The sequence below is a fragment of the Tupaia chinensis genome, unplaced genomic scaffold, assembly GCF_000334495.1.
Source record: "Tupaia chinensis unplaced genomic scaffold, TupChi_1.0 Scaffold000359_1, whole genome shotgun sequence".
NCBI classification, from domain to species: domain Eukaryota; kingdom Metazoa; phylum Chordata; class Mammalia; order Scandentia; family Tupaiidae; genus Tupaia; species Tupaia belangeri.
The window spans coordinates 962,918-979,353 of NW_006159855.1; the positions used below are offsets into that span (position 1 = coordinate 962,918).

Consider the following 16,436-nt stretch of genomic DNA (forward strand, 5'->3'; position numbering starts at 1 on the left):
CTTTCATTATTAAAAAAAAAAAAAAAATTCCAGACAGCGCAGCCCACCCTGACTAAGGGCTAAGACCAGTTCCCAGCTTTTCTGTCTCAGGAGGCATTTGCTTCCATCTGGTTGCCTGAAGTGCTGTGTCCCTTCCCCTCCTGTGTCGTGGGTCCTGGGAGCAGGCTCGCAGCCGCTCAGTAACCTCACAGCCACCCTGGTGCCAGGCCAGCAGTGTGGGTCTTTGACTGAATGCACTCGCCATCCTGCATTCATTACACCATTGTCAGCACGTGTGTCTGGGCTGCGTCTGGGTGTGTGTGTTTCTTTTTGTGTCTGTGTGTCAGTGTCAGGCTGTGTGTGTCTGTTTATGTCAGCCTGTCTAGGCGTGCTCAGTGCCACAAGGAGCTGGGGGATACTGGTAAGAGGAAGGCAATTCAAAACCTCAGCTCTCCCCCTCAGGACCTCAGGATATATTCATACATATACATACACACACATGCATATATTGGGTTGGTGGAAAAGTCATGATGCATTTTTGCATAGAAAAAGATGTCATGACTTTTCTGACGACCCACTACAGATAGATATGTCGATATACAGAGATATTTCAGAATATATGTGTACATGCATACATGTGCATGCATATCACGTGTGTATATGTTTACGTACAGATCTTTTTCAGGCTGCTCATTGTGTGAGCTATGTGCGAGTGTCTGACCAGGTGTGGTGTGAGCAGCCGCCAGGCCGGGAAGCCCCATCTGCTGTGAGCTCACAGACTCACAGACTTGCCTGCCCGCCGTCCATGGGGAGCCTGTCCCTTCGCAGCTCACCGTCTCCTCTCTAATTTATTAGCTGGGAAGCAGGAGAAAATGAAACGTTGCCTGAAGACAATGGCCGAGACAGCAGGTCCCACCCCTCACAGCCTCCAGCACCTCTCCCCCAGCCCCGTCTCCTCCTCTACAGTTGAGATCAGCACATTACACCGCTGAGCTTGAAGTAAGAATAAAAGCACACAGTCACCCACCCAACCCCGCAAAACCAACCTATACATATAAAAAAGAAAAAAGGCCGGCCTTGGGTGTGCTTAGGTACCTATAGACTGTTAGAGGTCAAGAAGAGGAAGGCTTGAGCCAGTGTGTGTCTGCCAGGCCAGGGGATGCAGACCCCTCACTCACTCTGGGGCCCCCTACCCCTAAGTCCCAGGATTTCTCCCCAGCTCCCAGCTGGGCAAGAGAAGGGAGAGGGGCCCAAGGCAGCTGCAGGGGCTGTGTTAGTAAACACTTTTCCTGGGTTCCCATTTTCTTCACACCCCCCACCCTCCTCTACTCCCTGATGCCCCTGCCCCGCGACACACTCCCACCCCCCAGCATCCCCTTTTCTGTGGCCAGCACAATGAGCTCATTGTCCCGGGTGTGATTTGAATAAGGGATCTGCGGGCCTGTTCCCAGCATTGTCCAAGGGGCTGGGAAAAACCCCAGCGCAGGCAGGAGGACCAGACCAGACAGAGACAGATGCCTAAATTAGCAACAAAGCTTTGTGCACGTCCCCCGGACAAGGGCTCGCCTTGTTTGCGTGGACTCGAGGGTGTGGAGCTGGCCGGCTGCTCGCATGTCTCCCCATGTTAATTAGTTTTGCATGCATGTCTGAGAAGGTGCCAGGGGAGATGTGTTTGCCTTTCCCCGGGAGGGGGCCCTGTTGTGGCCAGCAGGCTGAGGGCCGTGAAGCTGGGTCTACCTGGGGAACTAGGCTCTGAGACCAGGTGGGGACTCTCAGCTCCCCCATCCTGCTGTTCTGTCTTTGTCCTTTGGGGAGCTGGCTTTGCTCCCTCTGTGCCACAGCCTCTACCCCCTCATGTCTGAAAGTTGGTCAGCTCTGACTACCAGGAGCTCACTGGCTTCCACCCAGACCCAGGCCAGTGCCTGTCCATCTGGCAGTCTGTCTCTCGCGACACAGGGCCCCTCGGGACCGGGCAGCAGAAGCGGCCAGTCTGGGCTCTTCTCCGTCCCTGAGCCAGATGGCCAGTCTGCTTATCGCATTATGGCCTCCCCTGTCCCCAGACCCCTGCCGCCTGTGGTTGAACCAAGATCTTGTTTGGGATATGATGGAGAAGCCCCCTTTCAGGCCCTCAGAGAGGGCTGGCCCTGAAAGGAAAGGGAACTGGCAGGCAGAGTACAGGGTTTGTCCTTGCCACTGCCTTGCCCCACCCAGTGAGAACCGACTTTCTCATTGGCAGGATGAGGGGCTGAACCTCGGGTGTCTCTTGGTTCCCCCCTAGCTCAGAAAGTCTGCGATGGTGGTTAGGGTGGTGATCATTTCATACATGCATGTGTTTAGCACTCACTGTTGTAGCTCAATGCCTGGAAAGGGACCAGTGACTTCCGACTTCCGGCTGGGTGCTGCAGGGAGGATTTCATCCCTGTTGACACTCGGGTGCTGGCCTGTTTTCAGAGCAGGTGGAGGAGTAGGAACAGGCAATGTCTGTCTCCTGGTCCTCACACCCTGTCTGTAGTCTGAGCCTTTACTGTCCCGTCTCTACCCTGCAGTGGTGGGAAGCAGGCACCAGCCCAACAGAAGGGAGCTTGGCAATGGTAGAAAAGGGAGAGTTGCTACTGGCCATAGCCCTGGGAGTGTCCTGCTTGCCCTCTGTAGGCCCTGGGATGACAACAGGGCAGAGAAGCAGTGAGATGCCTACCCAGCTAGACCTTCAAACAACTTTCTGGCTCATGCCTTCAGAGCTGACGCCTCTCCACGACCCTTACAATAACCCTAGAAGTGAGAATGGAGAGATGAAGCATTGCCCCTCCTGTTCAGGTATAGCAATCCTGGCTCCCAAGCCCCACTGGCTTTGCCATCTTGTTCCACACAGTGTCTCTGCTAACTGGACTATTAACTGTGTTAATAGTCCACACCTAGGATTATTCTCGGTCCAAAAAACCCTGTGTCAAAACCTGCAGTTCCTTCCCGTTGATTTTTTTAGGAGTTATTTAATTTTATTTATCATTATTATTATATTGTTTAATTTGCTATAGGGTATATGTGCTCACCAGAGAAAGACAGGGGGGTAGGGGGAACGAAAAAGCAAGCTGCCAGGTCTGGGACTCAAACTGTGGTCGACCATGTGGGAGTCCAGTGCCTTAACCACCACACCACCTGCTGGCACCCATTGGTTCTTTATCATCAATGAACTGGGCCCACCTCATTTCTTCCAGTCCTGGTAACCCCGTATAGACAGAAGGAAATTTCATTTCTTTGTGTTTGGTTTAAATTATTTTTAAGTTAAAAAAAAAAAAAAAAAAAAGGCAGAGAGAGAAAGAAAGAGAGACCCCAGCAAGATCTTTTTTTTTGGAGAGGTTTTCGCTATAGGGCGCGTGCACTCGCCAGACACAGACAGAGAGAGACAGAGAGACAGAAAGCGAGAAATCACCCCCCAGGGGGGATGGCCACGCTGCAATCCCTTTTCCTCCATTCTCCTCTCGGGATCTTGGGCACGCACGCACACGCGCCCGGCGTGAGTTTTAAGCCACTGGGTCGGGGACATGAACCGCGGTTGACTACGTGGGAGTCCAGCGACATAGCCATTTCACTAACTGCTGGTTCCCACCCCAGCAAGATCTTTATGCTGCGGTCTACCTCCAGCCTTAGCCAGCCAGGATCACGGGCACATACACACTCCAGCTTTTACAGGGAGACCAGGATGCAAACCTGGGGCCTTCCCCTGTGGTTTCAGCATTGTGGAATATTGTGTTATTGCTGTATCACTGAGGCTGGCCTGCGTCCATTTTATAAAAAATAATTATTTAAGGGACCAGCAGGTGGCATGGTGGTTAAGGTGCTGGACACTCCCACATGGCTCACCATGGTTCAAGTCCTGGACCTGGTGCCTTGCTTTCTCACCTCCCCTCTTTCTCTCTGTCTCTGTCTCTCTGTGTCAAATTAAAAATAAATAAATAAATAAAATTAAAAAAAATAATTATTTAATTTTATTTATTCATTCATTTTTTAAAAATTTGATCACAGAGAGACAGAGAGAGAAAGTGAGAAAGCAAGACACCAGGTCTGGGACTTGAACCATGGTCAGCCACGTGGTAGTGTCCAGCGCCTCAACCATCACGCCACCTGCTGGTCCCCCCTGCATCCATTTTTAAAAAATAATTATTTAATTTTATTTATCATTATTTAGTTTGCTATAGAGCACGTGCACACATAGAGAGAGAAGGAAAAGAGAGAGGGAAAGTGAGAAAGCAAACTACCGTGTCCAGGACGCGAACTGCAATCAGCCATGTGGGAGTTCAGTGCTTTAACCACCATGCCACCTGTTGGTCCCTGGCCTGCATCCATGTTTTAAATGAATTGGGATACTTTGGTTGGGACATGCTGGGGTCTTCTGGAAAAGCCTCAAATGCCCAGATTCTGCCTCCTGTCCAAAGGGACAGCCTCTCCCATTTCTGGTGCTCGCTCCTGCTCTCTCCTCAGTGTTGCAGGATGTCCCTGGCTCTGGAGTGGGGCAGTGGGCCAGAGAGACCCATAGGGAGCCTGTGGGATCACCTCCAAGTGCCTCTCAGGCCAGGCAGGGGAGGCCCCACACCTTCCCTCTAGCACCACCTTCCTCCCCTCAGTAGGAGGCTCCCAGTACACTCCTATTTTGGTGGTCAATCCCTCTCTTTTCTCCATTCCTTCCTGTCTTCTTCTTTTTTAAGAATTATTTATTTATTTATTTATTTATTTATTTATTTGACCAGAGAGGAACAGAGTGAGAGAGAGATCTGGGATTTGAAGTGCAGACTACCATGTGAGAGTCCAGTGCCCTTAACCACCATGCTGCTGCCGGCCCCACTTTTTCTTTCTACTTCTTTTCTGGGGCTCTCTTTTCCACTCTTTCCCCACTTCAGCTGGGCATTTGGAGGTGACGTTCAAAGCTCAGTAAAGCCTAGAGGTTAGAGCTTCAGGGAAGGTATAGAATGAGGAAGTGCCCACAGCAGGGGGTGTGGGGGAAGAGGCCTCCAGTGGGCCAGGCAGGTAGGGTCTTGGGAGCGTTGCCCACCACCCTCCCTACGCTGCCCTCCTGGGCTTTAGCAGCCTCAGCTGTAGCTCTGAGCTCCTTAATCTGTTGATCAGTGTGGTGCTGGGGGACAGGCTGGCAGAGGCTTTAGGAGGTGACAGGAGATCTTGGGAGTTGCACTCTGCTAATGGAGCGGCACACAAAGCTGAGGAATCTCATTCCAAACGCGGCTCCCAGTCCTGAGGCAGTGGCCTGGCTGGGCTGGACCCTGCATGGGCGGTACCCAGTGGAGGGCTGGGGCATGGGCTCTGCACGCAGTCGGGCATCACCTTGCTCTTTGTTCCTCAGGAGGAAAGTTCCCAAGATTAAGGCTTTCCAACCCTTTCTGCATGGCTAAGGTTTTATTGTTTGGTAACTGCTCCCACTTGCACCCAAGCCCCTAAATCCTCTGGCTGCCAGTCCCAGTGAGAAGTCTCTGTATGTAATGAATATCTGAAATATTCATTCCCCTAGTCAGCCAGGAAAATGCCAGCAGGGCTGGTCAGGGGTGGGGATCTGTCCTAGAACCAACCAAGGACACTGGACGTCATGCCTCCCTGTTAGACTGAGTGGCCCCAAGGGAACCTGGGGAGTTGGGAAATTGAGGCAGGATGCTAACTGCAAGCTCGAGTGCATCCCAGCATTCTGGCCCAGCATGATGGGGCAGCCCAGCCTAATCTTGGCTGGACAGAAGGGACAGAGCAGGAGGTGCAGTGGGCGGAGGCCCAGCCTAAGGTTCTGCTTCCGGCATTACTGTGCCCTAGTAGAATGGTAATAATAATCCCTACCTGAGAAGTGGCTGTGAGGACTGCTGGGTACATGGAAAACAGAGGATGGGGCTGATTTTCCTTCTCCTTTTTCCTTAGGTATGGGCCAAACATAAAGGAGTTGAACTTCTCATGGGTGTTATTATTAGCATTTTTTTTTAGAGTGATTTTTGCTATAGGGTGCATACTCACTAGAGAGACAGAGAGAAAGTGAGAAATCACCCCCCCGGGGGGGGAGGGGATGGCCACACTGCCATCCCTCCCTCATTCTCCTTTTGGGACTCCGGGCATGCACGCACACGTGCCCAGTGTTGTTTTAAGCTGTCGGATCTGGGACTTGAACCGCAGTCAACTACATGGGACTCCAGCGACATAACTATTACACCATCTGCTGGTCTCTCTCATGGGTATTGAATGGATGGGGCAGTGGTGACTTGGGACTGGTTCGGCCCCCGGCACCAACCAATTAGAATGGCAGCTAGCCCAAACCATCAGCCCAGGGAAGAAGACACAGCTGGGCTGAAATACGCGCATTTGTCTCACTGTTCTGTCAGGTGACTGTTCATCACTGAGCACACTGACCTCCCTGGAGGGCAGTTCCTGTCAGCCACAGCCGGGGGACCCCACCATCTCCTCTGCATTCTGAGCAGGTCAGGCCTGCCTGGCATGGGGCACCCTGCCCAACCAGGATGAGGGCAGTGAAATGAGGTCCTTCCCAGGCTGTAGACCTGCCATCAGGCCCTATGGGGATGAATGAGCTCTTCTCAAGGATCTTGCTTCCTCGTCTCCCCTGGAGCTGCCCCCCAACTTCCTGTCTCTCCTTCTCAAAAGCAGGATTAGGGGTCTGCCCATGACCTGACCCACTTCCTCATGTCTGTTTCTTCATCAGCTGGGTGGAGCACATGGTTACTGCTGTCTAGCCATGGAGGATGGGAGTGCAGCGCTGGGGTTGAGCCATGTTCTGTCATTGAGGAAAGCCTCTGGTCTTAAGGCAGCATCTGCCCCCAGCTTCAGACTTCCAGAGGTCACCCTGGACACATGGTCCCTTTGCCAACAGTGGCCTCCTTTACCTGGCTTTTCTCTCTGTCTCGTGGAGTGAAATCCCTGCCTTTGAGGGCCCAAGGTGACCTAGTAAAGTGATAAGAGTCTAGGAAGAGACAAGGCCACCTTGCCGGAAGTCAGAGGCTTGGACTTCAGCTCACCTTCCTACTGGTGCTGTCGGGAAAGTCACTTCCCTTCCTGGACCTGGAAAAGGACGCTGGATAAGATGGTGCCTGAGTTCTATTTCAGCCCTACATTTTATAATTGGGAAATTCTTCCTGCTTTTTCTATTGTTTTACCTGCTGATGACCCAGGCCCCCAACCTCCTGGCTCACAGGAAACCCCACCAACCAGTTGTGTCTCTTTCAAACTGCCCTGGGAGGCAGGGCAGTGTCACCCAGAGGCTACAGAAATGTAAACCCACCTCACTACTGACAAGCCCTGCCCTGGAGCAAGTCTTGGGCTGGAGAGTGAGCCTCTTAGCTAGGGATGCCCCCAGCCTCTGGTCCAGAGTCCTTGGCTTTTCCCTTAGATCCATCTGCTCTGAACCGTGTGTATCCAACCAGGGGGGTTAGGGGGTGGACAGTGAGTCTGCATTGTTCTCCTTGGGGCTTGGCCCATCCTACTTCCTTGGGCTAGGGCATTTGGACTCAAAAGCTCTAAGCCCTGAGAAGCAGTCCATGTGGGAAACACTACTTCCTGGCACCTAGGCTCTCTCTCTGGCCCTCCCAGATCTCACCACAGCTGATAGAGTGCAGCCATGGAGTCACATCGACATGGGCTCAGATCCTGGCGTGACTGGTGTGACCCTGGGCCAGCCCCTTCCCCTCTCTCAGCCTCTCTGTTTTCTTATTTCTAAACTGAGAATAATCATACCTTTCTCATAAAGTTGCAGTGAGATATAGAAATGATACAGGTAGAGTACCTTGAAACCACACAGTTGTTCTTTTACTTCCTGGCTCTGGCTGAACCCTGAGGCTCTGCAGACCACAGACACAACCCCTTTGACTATACAGACCTCTTGCTTTTGAGCTTCAGGACTGCCCTGCTTGGGAAGTTCTGAGACAACCTTGGACAAGCTCCTCCCCCCAGCCCACCACTCCTTTTCCCCCGGGGGAGCAGAAATACCTAGTTTCAGCCCTAATAATACCTGAATGAGATTTATAGGACACCTTCCTCCCTAGAGTGCAAAGCTTCTTACATATTATTTCTCTTATCTTTAGATTGTCCTGTGAAGTGATGTGTGATGGGACAGCCTCTTTTTGACTTTTATGAAAATGGAGACAGAGAGGAATTGTGGCACCTGCCAAGGTCACAGGATTGGAATCCAAAGCCACTCTGAAACATGAGAGAGCATCGGAAGGGGAAAAGAAAAGCAAGCAGGAAGGAAAGAAGCAGAAGCCACTGTCCTGAGGCTGCAGCCATCAGGGCTAGGATGCGCCAGGAGGACTGGGCAGTGCTGCCCACCTGAGACTTGGTGCTGTCCCTGTATCTCCTCTCCACCCTTTCTGCCCTTGTCACACCTCGTCAGGCCTGTTCTGGGTCTGAGGTGCCATGGAACACTCTGGCTAAACCTCTGGCCAAAGGAAGCTCTTCGCCACCCACACTCCCACCCTGAGGACCAGGGGAGCATGCACGGAAGTTGCCCAAGCCAGGCTCCAGCCTTCTAGGAGTTAACGACTCCCTCTTCCCAGCTGTCCTCCCCCTGGTGCTCCTCATCCTCCCTCCTCCTGCTCACAGCAGGCAAGGCCTGGACCCGGGAGCCATGCTGCTGTGCTGTTGCCAGGGGAGCCGGGAGGCAGATCCGAGCTATGCAGGGAAAAGGCCCAGCCTGTCAAAGTGTCTGAGATGAACCGCCGCCGTCCCTGTGCAGCTGGGCTCAGACGTGTCTCTGCTCTTGTTCTGTGCCTGAGAATGGCGAAGCCCAGTGAGGTTCAAGGGCAAACTTGCTATTCATTAGTCAGGGGTTCTTGACGTCCCCTCTCTACCAGGGATGGGTTTCCCCCCTTCCTCTTTCTGTCGCTCCTGTGACACATTCCTGGGTATCTTTGGTGAGGACTGCACACCCTCCTCCTGCCCAGCCCCCTCTCCAAAAGCCCCTGAATAAACTCCCCTTAAGGAGACTGGGCAGGGCAGAGACAATAGCTGCAGGAAATCATTCAGGCGGGACCCCAGCCATGCTGGCCCACTCTCTACTCCTAGTGCCCCTGTGGGCCCCAGTCCCCTCTGACATGGGGCACCCTTGGGCCACCGGCCTGCACAGGCCTGGACAGGAGGAAACCACTGGACACTGCCTTAAGGACTGCAGGCTTCAATGTTCTCAGTGGCTCTTCACTTGCCTCCCTGGCTTGCGTCTCACATTGGCTGTTTTTTTGTGCTTTTCTGTACCATCGTGTGTCTATTTTAAGACACTCACTCATTTGGGGAGTATACATTGTACAGTAATTTCTGAAATGTGGCAATATCAAATGGAAAAGGCACATATACTCGGTCACAGACAAATTGTACTACCAGAAATTAACTGCATGTATTTGTAAAAGTTCCCAAAGACCTATGTACATGAGTATCCATCAGAGCATTTATTTTTTAATATTAAAAAAAAATGGACAGGAACATCTGATCCACTCACACCGTGGAATACTATGCAGCTGTAAAAACTGATGTTTAGAGCTCTATGTGTAAGCTGAAGTGGAAGGATGGCCAATAAGTATTACTGGTTGAACTAAATAATGGAATAACAGGCAAAAAAGTAAGATCTTACTTGTGTACTTTAAAATCAGTCAGAAGCACGCTTATCTGTGGATGGCTTTTGGAAATATATATTGGAAGACTACCTTTGGGGAGTAAGAGGCTATTTAATGTAATAGGCTTAACTCCCACCAACCAGCTCTGGGTAGGAGCTCCAAGAGGGTAATGGAGATGTTGGAGGAAAAAGCATCCCCAAATTACTGGAGATTTCTGCCACTGGCCATTTTGAGCCTAATAATCACACTTCATCATGACTGCTATTATTCTTCGTCAAAAGCCTATAAAGTGCCAGGCTTAGTATCTTTGGGTCCTGCTAAGGTGGGTATCGTTGCTCCAATTTCACCCATTCAATCTGGAAAAGAGGTTGATTGGTTTGTCTGAGCCCCAGGGGCTGGGGTGGGACTGGTGTTGGCTTCCTGTTTCCTTCTGGGTAGTTTTTGCCACTCCACCCTCAAGGGCTGCCCGTTTTGGGGTGGAGACCCTTGGAGACCTGAGTCCACACCAGGCGTGGCGGTGGATCATGATAAGCGAGGAGGTGCCCCATGCCCTGTGGCCCAGGAGAGGTATCGCTGTGCTGGGGTGGGAAAGTGGGCTGTGAAAGGACCTGTAGCTATAAGCAGCATGTGTTCAGGAAGATGTTGCTGCACCTAATGCTGCCCCAGCTCCACTCCCCCCTTACCACACCCCATAAAGACAAAATGGTCTGGAAAGTGTCTCTGAGGGGCAACATGCCTCCTCGAGTGGGGAGACATGGGTAAGCCCCCCACACGTCAAGGTTGTAGCAGTCTGCAGAACTCTCTGTTGGGCCTTTTGTGGCTTGGGAAGACGATGGGCATCGAGGTACAGTCAAGCTGCCCAGAGGGGCTGGAAAACCCTCGGAGGTCCCTGGGGTCTTGGTAGCAGCTACAGGCACTCCACATTGGGTGTGCGGTCAATAGGTTGGGGAAGGGAACCAGGTAGAACAAGAGCAACCACCAACAGAATAAAACAGGTAGCCAGGTCACCTGTTTTAACAGTGATTCAATTTTATGCCTTGTGGGTACCAGTGGTGCAATCATTTTATGGATGAGGACACCAAGACCCAGAGAAGTTAAGTTACAGATCCCAAGTCACACAGCTAGTAAGTGCCAAAAACTGAGAATCTAAACCAAATCTCTGACGCTAAAATCTACTCCTAATCCTAAAAAGATGGTCCCCAAAGCTGCAACCCCTCCTTGGCAGTCCCCACATACAAAGACATTAACTCCTCCCCAGCAAGGTCACCTCAAATAGTCCTTTGCCTGGGGTCCTTCCCCAATTCCACAGAATGCATCTACCGCCTGGGGTGTGCCCAGCCCTGGAGAGGCACTGGGATGGAAGAAGTGTAATGGAACCTCTACATGCTGGGCCTTAGGTTAGTACTGCAGTAGGTGCTGCAGCCACCTCATCTCCTAGCTGCTGGTCAGCTGCACTCCTGCAAACTGCACTTGTGTTTGGGGTCCTTGACCTGAAGGAGTCTAACAGGAAGATGGTGATGTTCTCTGCTTGCCCCAGTGCTTCCCAGGCTGCCTGTTGGGGGCTCCAGGAAGGCTCAGGCTGGAGAAGCAGAAAAAGGGGAGTAGAGATGGCACCCAGGAGCTTGTGTTCTTAGGACTCTTCCAAGGCCAGTGTCTCCCCACACCAAGGCGGCATGGTCCTGAAGGGGAGAGGCTTCCTCCTATCCTGTGAACCTCCTGCCTTTCTTGCCCAGCCCACAATGAATAATAAAGGTTTTGTTTTTTTGCAAAGCCTCCCATGTCTCCGCTTATTTGGAGGTCAGTGAAGAAAGTGAGGATCTGGGGACTGGCAGGTGGCATAGTGGTTAGAGCACTGGACTCCCTCATGGCAGACTGCGATTCCAATCCCAGACCTGGCAGCTTGCTTTCACACTCTCCTTCTCTCTTTCTCTTTCTCTGTGTTCTCTCTCTGGTCAAATTGAAGAAGAAGAAAAATAAATAATAAAAAAGAATAAAGTAAGGACTTGCCACTAGTGGGGCCAGTAGGTGGCATGGTGGTTAAGATGCTCAACTCCCTCATAGCCTACTGCAGTTTGAATCTTGGACCTGGCAGCTTGCTTTCCCACTCTTTCTCTCTGTAAGTGCACATCCTCTATAGAAAAATTACACTAAGTAATTATTTTTTAAAAAAGATTCAGTCACTAGCAAAGATAGCTAGCTCATGATGTCTTGAAATGTGTGTAGGGGGTACCCTGAAGAAGCTTCACCAAGCTTTAGAAAGCCCATCTCCTTGATCTTTGCTAGTATTATCTGGTTAAGAAGATGAAGGCCAGAGCTAGTACATGGCATTGTGGTTAAGGCATTGAAATCCCACATAGCTGACCATGGTTCAAGTCCCAGACCCAGTGGCTTGAAAATTACACCAGGCGCATGTGCATGTGTGCCCAAAATCCCAGGAGGAGACTGGAGAAGAAGACTGCCATCTTCCCTGCAAAATCCCTCCTCACTTTTCCTCTGTCTGTCTCTCTTTCTCTCTCCAGAGAGTACATGTGCCCCACAGCAAAAACCTTTAAAAACATTCATCAAATAAACGAAAAAAGAAGAAGTACTTAGCCAGCCAAAGCCTACCTTGCCTTGAGAGTGATAATTATAGGTGCCCTGCCCTGGAAGGGGTGGGGGTGGGGGTCCTGGAAGTGGCGTGGTGGTTAAGAGCGCTGGATTCCCACATGGCCGATTGCGGTTCAAGTCCCGGACCCAGAGGCTTGCTTTCTTGCTTTCCCTCTCTCTCTCTCTCTGTCTCTCTTTGGTCAAAATTTAAAAATGATAATAACGACAAATGGAATTAAATAAATAAGTAAAAAAAAAAAAAAAAAGCCAGCCCCTGAACCTCCCTCAGTGTTTTATTATTTGGCTCTCACAATGACACCATAAGACTAAGTCCCACCTTATAGGCTAGGAAACAGGCGCAGAGGCTAAGAAATATGCAAAAACCACAGCTGAGCAGCAGCAGAGTTGGACTTCAGATCATGTGTGTCTGTGACCAGAATGGAATGCAGGGGATGGACTGTTTCACGTATGTGGTAAAATCACAATCATACTTTTATCACAGCATTCATTTTCACAAGCCCCTAAACCCCAGTTACTAATTAACACTTGCTGTGCCAGGCACTGTTCTAAGGGCTTGTCTTAAGTCATGATTCAGTCCTCAGACATCCCTGTGCATAGCTGGGTCCTATCATTATTTCTATTTAAACAACGAAGAGAGAGAGAGGCTGAGTGTGCAGGTCTGAGGTGCATGTGGGCGGAAATGACAGCGCAGGCATGTCTGTCTGTCCAGCTGCACTTAGCATACTGCCTCCATCAGTGGCAGGCACCCCACCAGCCTGGTCCTGACCCCAAATGAAAAGTTTCTCATTTGTCCCACAGCCTTCTGGGATGCTTTTGGTCACAGGCGGGCCCGAATCACTCACCGGTAGGCGGCGCTGCCCCAGGCACCCGGCTTCGTCTGCGGAGCAGCAGACTGGCGCCCCAGGACACCAGGAGGAGCCAGGACCCCGGGTGGGAGGGAGACGAGTGAGGGGCGGGCGGCACAAAGAGCTTTTTATTCAAATTTGTTTAGAGTTTCGCGAATTTGCATGAAAAATGTGTGAGAAAAGCCAGCTCCGGTGACCTCATCCGCACCTGCCATTAACGTTCAATTAGCCACGCCGCCGCGGCGACGTGCTGAGAATCCGGCGCTGCTAGGGCGGCGGGTCTGGTCGGGATAGGGTGGGAGCCGGGGTGGGGGGCGGGGCGCAGGGCCTACTCTGAGTCGGAGACCCAGGGCCTCGTCTGCACCCCGACTCTTGGAGGGGACCCGAGGACCCACGACCTCCAAGGCAGTTAGGAGCACGCCAAAGCGCTGGGGATGCCCGGCTCCCTCCCGGCGCAGAGGACAGGCTCACCCTCCTCCTGGACGGAAGGTGGACAGACGAGTGCCGTCCCAACTCCGACGGGCTTCCTCGCCACCTTCCGGACAAAGTGTCAAGTACAAGTTCAAGTTCAGGGCCAGGCCCGGGGGCGCCGAGCCTTCCCCGCCGTCTTTGTTCTCTGGAATAATCGCTTCTACGTCTGCTCTCAGGCGGGGCCCAGTAGACACCCCCACCGCCCCGCAGGAGCCACCTCCTCCCGCCCGCGCGGCGCCTGTCCCCGGTCCGGGCGCCCCGCTCAGGGCCACAGAAGGGTCTGAGGGCTCGGGGCGGGGGGAGGCGGGGGGAGGCGTGATCCAAGCCCGTGGGAGTCTCCGTAGCCCCGCAGTCCCAGCGGCAAACTGCGCTAGGTCGGACGGACACCCGCATGGAGGTAAGAGCCCTTGGCGGGGTTCGCCCACACCCCCTGTGCACCCCGGCCCGACTCGGCGACCCTGAGGAGCAGGGTGGAAGGCAGTGTCTGCAAAGAAGCTGGAAGGCTAAGCCATCCCGCTGGGCCTCCAAGGGGTGTGCTACAGCTCTGGGGGTGTATCAGCCTGAGGTGGGGGGACCGGACCGGGCCGGGCGGTGGGTGAAAGGCAAGGACAACCAGTGAAGACCTGGTGAAACCGCCGGCCCTTCCCGAAGGTGTCTGACTCCTGTCCTCTCCTCCCTCAGCCTCCAGGTCTCCACTCCCCTTCCCTTCCCGATGCTCTCAAGGCCCCCAGGCCCCTCCCGGAGAGTTACAGGGGTGTGCTGTGTGGTCAACTGTTACAGGAGTCAGTCATGCCCACTTGCCACCCCTGCCGCCCCCTACCCCCAGCACCTCAATTAAGGCTCTGGGACAAATGGTGGTGGCCAGGGTGGGATGGAGGTGGCTGTGATTAAGGGGCCATACGTATTTTCTCTGTCTGTAGGCCCTCTTGCCGTTCCTGTGTGCCCGCTTCCTGGATTCTGGGTGGGGAAAAATGTTATTGTGCGTTCCCCCAGGCAGCACGCCACTGAACTGGAAGGGCACAGAAGGCTCTTCTGAGTGGCCCAAACCTTGTCCTGACTGTCACTCTTGGGTGCATGGTCGGAGGTCGTTTACATGTGTGTTTTACACATGGTTCTGACACCCTTGGTATTTGGTTTCTAAACTCAGTGCATGTTAGAAGCGGCAAGTTAGAAAGGCAAAGGAAGCTTTTCCCCAGCAGCTGTCTTCGTGCCCTTCTGTGTTCCTCTCTCTGTTCTCTGGGTAGAACCCAGATTTCTCACTGCTGAGATGTTACTTGTGCCGAAGAGTTACTGCCTACCAAAGTACTCTCCTCCCCATCTCCGCTAAGCTGAACTTTGGCAAGTCCTCCTCTAGGAGGCCTGCCCAGATTCCCCCATCTCTCCCTCTTTTTGACACCTTCAAGGAGCGGATCAGCTGTACTGGCAAATGCTTGGTCAAGAGGGAATCAAGAAATGCAACAGTTTCTGGATGAATGAATTTAAAAAATCAGACACATGAATAAGTTTAGAATAAAAGCAAGAGGACTGAGTTCGGTTCATTTATAATACGGCCTTGAGCTTAAGATAATGGCTCTCAGGGCTCCTCCCCCTTCATATAAGGTCTCATTCACAAGCCAGAACCAGCCAGAGAAGGCTGGTCCCAAAGGCTCTGCTAAAAAGAAAGGAGAGGGGCCAGCAGGTGGCACAGTGGTTAAAGTGCTAGATTCCCGCATGACCAACCACGGTTTGAATCCATACCCAGCAGCTTGAAAATTACCCTGGGCATGTGTGTGTTTGTGCCCAAAATCTCCTCAGAATGGAGGAGAAGGGATCTTGTGTGGCCACCCCCACCCCCCACCCCTGTGATTTCTCACTTTCCCTCTCACTGTCTCCCTCTGGCAAGCACATGTGCCCTATGGCAAAAACCTAAGGAAAGGAAGGAAGGAAGGAAGGAAGAGAGAGAGAGAGAGAGGGAGAGGGAGAGGGAGAGGGAGGAAACATATGCAAATTGCTTTAATTTTTTAAAAATAAAATGTCTGAAGGGACCCCCTTAGCCTCTGTACAGTTCTGTTCTCCATCTCACTGAGTCTCCAGAGGGCCCTGGAGGAATTGACATTTCCTGAACTGTATGAGACTAGGGACCCTCCTCGCAAACCCTCAGTGGGGCCATGAGGAACTTAACTAAAAATGGAGAAAATGGAGACTGTGACCTACCTAGTGCATGTGTGTAGGCTCCAGATGATTCATCACTGACACGCTGATGTCAGAGGAGCCTGGGAAGATGCTTACATCTTTTTAAAAAGGGAAACCAAGACATTTTCCTACAAAACCACCTTAGAGGCTGCTCAAGACTCTTCCTCATGGGAACTTCTGGCCAGAGCTGTAATCTGATTCTCCCTGGGCCATTGTGACATCTTGAACAAATCATTCTTTTTCTTCCATGGTTTTACAACTCTTGAGTGAATAAATCAAGGATATTTAAGGCAGCCAGTTTGCAAAGGGTTGTATAAATACCACTTTGCAGTGGACTCAGAATAACAATTTGTTACTTCTATATATCAACTCATTTAGTCCTCCCAGAACTAAAGAAGATGGTTCTCCTTAATAGCCCCATTTTATAAAAGAGGGAACAGGTAGGGGCTGGCAAGTAGCATGGTGATGGGGTGCTAGGCTCCCACATAGCCAACTGCAGTTTGAATCCTGGACCTGGCTGCTCTCTTTCCCCCGGACCTGGTAGCTTTCTTTCTCACTTTCCCCCTCTCTTCCATCAAACTAAAATAATAATAACAAATATAATTAGGTGTGATGGTTAAGATGCTGGACTTCCACATGGCCACCAACCATGGTTCAAGTCCTGGACCTAGGTGGCTTGCTTTCTCACCCCTCTCCTTTCTCTCTCTGGTCAAATTTTAACATAATTGAATCAATTAAATTAAATTATTATTTTTAAAAAATGGAATTA

The 16,436-nt window shown here is 51.8% G+C and overlaps 2 long non-coding RNA genes across 3 annotated transcripts in view; both read left to right on the plus strand.

Moving 5' to 3' along the window:
- The window catches only part of LOC114008591 (uncharacterized), a 23,095-nt gene extending 11,790 nt beyond the window's left edge, over positions 1-11,305 (plus strand). Inside the window, exon 3 of the long non-coding RNA XR_003550104.1 lies at positions 8,052-11,305. This is a non-coding gene — a long non-coding RNA (uncharacterized LOC114008591). The remainder of the gene's footprint in view (positions 1-8,051) is intronic.
- Positions 11,306-13,737: 2,432 nt separating this feature from the next.
- LOC102489509 (uncharacterized) overlaps positions 13,738-16,436 on the plus strand; it is a 24,830-nt gene continuing 22,131 nt past the window's right edge. For both annotated transcript variants that reach the window (XR_335207.1, XR_001370683.1), the window contains exon 1: positions 13,738-13,892. This is a non-coding gene — a long non-coding RNA (uncharacterized LOC102489509). The remainder of the gene's footprint in view (positions 13,893-16,436) is intronic.